The sequence below is a fragment of the Montipora foliosa genome, chromosome 2, assembly GCF_036669935.1.
Source record: "Montipora foliosa isolate CH-2021 chromosome 2, ASM3666993v2, whole genome shotgun sequence".
NCBI lineage: Eukaryota > Metazoa > Cnidaria > Anthozoa > Scleractinia > Acroporidae > Montipora > Montipora foliosa.
In genome coordinates, this window is record NC_090870.1 from 11,294,396 (window position 1) to 11,299,395 (window position 5,000).

Here is a 5,000-nt window from a genome sequence, read left to right on the forward strand (position 1 = left end):
GTTAGTTTGAATATCAAGCTGTGCCCGACCACAAAACTTCAGGTTGAACCCATCAACCTCAGGTTGTCTGATAATATTCAGCAGAACGAAGTGGAAAGTTCTTAACTGCGAAAAATGGAAATTAGAGGTAAAAGAGCGAATCCCTGTGGCTCGTGATAACCATTCCAAATTAATATTTAGACCATAAATTTTCAATGTCCTCTCCTAGCCGCCACACCGTTCACACAATAGGCGATTTGCATGATTGCGTCATTTTACTACGGAGACCAGAATCTTTGTCAAAATATTTTGTTATTCAGATATTTCTTCTCTCCTGGGAAAAAAGAAACAATTGTTTACATTTTGCCAATCGAGTTTGGCACGTGAGCGCTAGAGCAAGTAAGTAAGTAAGTAAGTAAGTAATTAAGGCCGACGGACAGTATATGAAAGAAAGTTTAAGTTGCGAGAAAAAAAAAAGGTTGATTTCCAAGACGTTCATACGAGCAGTGGGCGTAACTTGATCCCCTAAAACCATCATGTCAGCGTTCCCACTGAGGCGCGATTAAACCATGTTGTGTTGGCCCGCCATGATAAAGTTAACATGAGTCACGCAGTTTCGATCAATCAAGGGAACTTACTTCCGTTTTTACCGAAGAAGATTAAAAAAAGCATCAGACTTTGTCCGTCTGTCTGTTTATTTTAATTCTCTTGGCGGAGCTCAACGAGAAAAAGACGCATGTATCTTTTTCTTAAGATTATGAGTAAGGTTACTGTTTCTATATTGAACTTGTTATTGAATATTTGACGCAGCGGTTCAAACCTATCTCAAGCTCTTAAATTGGTTGCCCATGACATGTGCCCAAACCAGTTAATCCAGAATGTGCCTGTTTCCGGATCCGGCTACAAGAATTCCGAATTGCGTAAATGAAAATCACAACCCTGTCTTATAGGAGCTGGAATTCATCGATGTGGAATCCGATATTCGTAGTATGGTAAAAGAACTATCTAAAATGGGATGATAAATACGACTCGTGTCTCATTACACCACAGCTAAGTGAGAGTAAATTAAGCGTCGAATTTGTGCAGTGTTCAAACAAATCAATTCTTTTTCCCTACCGTACATGATTTTAATTGAAATCGCAAGGAAAAATTGAGGTCAAGAACCAATGTGCTTACTGTTCTCTTGTCACCCATCTTGTTGGCGCGAGAGTGCTGAAGATTAATCAGGTAGAAGTAGAGGGTCTCGTAAAAGACTCGGCTCTGTTTCTAACCGCCAAATCTAGTCCATACTTCTGCTTACTTAACTATTAGGGGGTAATGTGAAGTGCTAGTTTTCTACCCATATAGGCTATGTGAGCGTTAGCCCTACTAAGAGAATTGGGCCCACACAAGGACAGAGAAGAACTATGACCAGGGTGGGAATTGAACTCATGACCTTCGAGTTAGATCACCGCTGCTCTACCAACTGAGCTACAAGGTCAGACGGGAGCAGGTCGTGAGAATTTAAGATGTATAGTATGCCACGGCAAATTTCCCTTTCGTAAACGGTCGTTGCCATTTGAAACGGTTGATGCCATTTATAACGGTCGACTACACACTTCACTTCAAAGAAAATTAAAAGAAACAAACTAAAAGAAAATATTATCAAAAATTAAGACAAAAAAGGAAAAAAAACATTTATAAAAGAAAAACTGGAGGAAAAAAAGAGTCCGAAAATTTCAAGACTCCAACTCGGGTTCTTAGCCCTCACCCTAAACAGAACCCTAACCCGAACCCTAACTCATATGACCAGCGAGACACAATTTCCAGTAACCGCAACCTTCTGACTTCTTAGACCTAATGAGTGTAATTCAGAGCTAAAAAATGGCATCGACCGTTTCAAATGGCAACGACCGTTTACGAAAGGGAAATAAGCTACGACACCCATTTCGCTTGAATTAAACGGAATTTACAATACATTTAAGCTAAAACTCACACCGTAGGAAAAGAGAGGCTTTCAACAGAGTGATGCAAAAGCCAAACCGTAAACTAACTACTTTGAACCACCGAAACAAACGCAGCCAGTGCCAAGCACTGGAGAACGCGCGTATTGGAGTCCACATTTGGGTTTAATTTAAGAATCGCTGATTGGCTGAGAAGGTGGCGTGAGATTTTCAAGCCAATGATCATGCGCAGTAACGAGAAATGAAGATCATCGCAAAAATTAAATGCAACCAACACCAGGAATAAAATTGCCCAAAAGTACTTACAGCACCCATGTCAAATTTCACTGTGCAATCCAATTCTTTGTCTCCAAGGGCTCGAGCGTTCACAATAAGGACGCTTGACACTTCAGCATTAAAACTAAGATCCACCTTTATTCTTCCGTTTTCAGCTCCAAAGACACCCGTCACTGGCTTCTTAGGGATTTCTACGAGAGAAGAATACTCCGTTAAACAATACAGGTTACTTGAAGCATGAAACCGGCGTTCGCTTCAGGTCCGGTTGAACGGAAACATCCCTATCCATTTGACTAAGTTGTTGTTCCTACAGGCCACTATCAAAAATATCATAACTACTCTTTGTTGGTCCTTCCAAATTTTCCATAAGCATTGTGTTTGTTTTCTCTTGCGACCCTTTTAGGTCCCAAGAGAAAGTGGAAACAATGCTCATGCAAAATTTTGGAGAGACAAACAAAGGGTATTATGGCATTCTTGATAGTGAGATAGTAAACAGAACAAACTCTGTATGAAAACTGGGGGGGGGGGGGGGGGGCAGAACAAATCACCTGTATACGCATAATTAACAACTATTCACCGAAGTGGAGGCGGCTGGTGGTGGATATTTACCACGCCGCAAAGCGGCAAGGTAAATAATCACCACTAAAATAACGTGCCTCTCGAGAAGAGTTGGGAATGAAGTTCCCGGTGTTGTGGCTGTCCTCTGTGTGTATATGGGTGGGTGGGTATAGCAGGTCCACATCAGCTGAATAGCTGCCAAAACTTCAACCTGCTCAAACAAATAAATAAACTGACAAACAAACAAACAAACCGTTCAATCGCTGGTGCAGTGGATGGACGCATTAAATTGTTGTCCACAGGACACCAGAGTCTCATGGGTTTTAATGAGGTGGTTATTCCGTTCACAACTTGCTTCTGACTCGTAAATGGGTCTTGAAACCCCTCTCCGTAGATACGTTCAACGAAATGATTACATGATGAGGATATCGCGTGTTTCATTTTTCATGCTTTTGTTTGTAAAGCCCGTGTCACGATTCTTTAGCTCGAAAAAAGTGCGTTCAAATGAATGAAACATGAAAAATGTAGAAACAGGTTTATCTTGCCTCTTAGCTATTACCCGGTGTACTATCTAAATTAATTTTCGAAGGGCGAATTCAGCGGCCTTGTCACGTACCACCAAAATCTTACATTCAAACTGCTCTGTTCTCAAAACAAAGAACGCTATCGAGCTGAAACAAGCCGTACGTTTTGAATAAAAGCATAAAAGTTTTCGATCAAGGAGCTACATTTTATCAAGGTTACAAAATTGTGCGTATGGATCTATTTCCCACCGCAACGAAGCGTCTGACAAAGTGCTTGAAATCTTTCCGCTGAATACGGGCTACGCTCGCTTGTTGACTTGAAGCAAATCGGTATCGCTGCCAAGAAAAAGGTGCGAGATTTTTTATTTTAAAGTCTAAGCACTGTCGTAAAATTTTAGCTTTCATTTTCCTGTTCGATTAAGTACACTTTTCACGATATCGTTTTGCCCTTGACTCATTCAGACTTCTGTCCGCAATGACGAGGAGTTGAATAAACTACTTGCTGGTGTCACCATCGCGCAGGGAGGTGTGCTGCCAAACATTCAAGCTGTCCTTCTGCCCAAGAAAACTGAGAAGAAGGCAAAGGCTTAAGGAAGCTCACAAGAAAACAAAAAACGGCTCTTTTAGGAGCCACCAAATATTGATAAAGTCGTTACCAACACGTTCAAAACATGCATTACTAGTCTCAAACACACTTTTAATAAGAGTCTCGTATTTGGAGTAGATTTTGGTTCTTTCTCATACAAAAATAAATTAAACTTCAATTATTAAATGTGGCACAATTATATTCTGCTCCAAAAAAGTTCTTGACAAGGGAGACACGAGTTTCTGCTTTTTGCCGTAACATTCGATGGCAAATTTCTCAGCACATTTCCACTTGAATTTGAACGTTCAACGATATCGTCTAATTCTTCACGATTAATCGAATTTCATTGTTCATGGCTGTCAGTGCACAGCCAAGCAAAACAAGAAATTTTTGCATAAACTCAACCGCATACAATCGAGTAAACTGATCGCATCTGTTGGAAATGAGTCCGAAATAAAGCCTGGTTCGCACTTTGTGCAATAAGCACAAGCATAAGCATGAGAAAAATAGTGTGGGAACGGCCGTAAAATAAGCAGATGCACATTAAAAGGGCATTTTTCTTTCCTTGTGCTTTTGCTTATCTCACGCTTGTGCTTATTTCACAACTGGGACCGCCGTGAGTGAAAGTAAAGACAAGCTCGACGATTCGCACGCCATCTTGAGTCTTACTACATCTACGCTTGTATAAGCCAAGTTTTCCTCGACTTCTTTCACTGTGAGAACATTGCTAAACTCATCCTTGTGCTTATCGCACAAGTGGGAACCGGGCTTAAGTGCCTATTCGGAGGAGTGCGTTACGGCTCCCTCCGAAGTAAAAGAAAAGAAAAAACAAAAGAAGCAATAGTAAACCAAAAGTCCCTAAACTGCCGGTGCAAGAGTAAGAGGAGCTTTGTGCAAATTTATCAAAAGGGAATAAGAGAAAAATATCTCCAAAATATCGATAAAGCCAACGAAATAACTCCTGGTCACAATCCTACCAAATATTTCCATTTAAAAGACGTATGATATTAACTGAGTATGAAATATAATTTCTCGTATTTGGAGTGGATTTTAGTTTTTTTGTCACACAAATATAAAACATACTTCAATTATTTAAGTTGCACATTTATATTTTCTGTGCTGAAAAAGTTAATA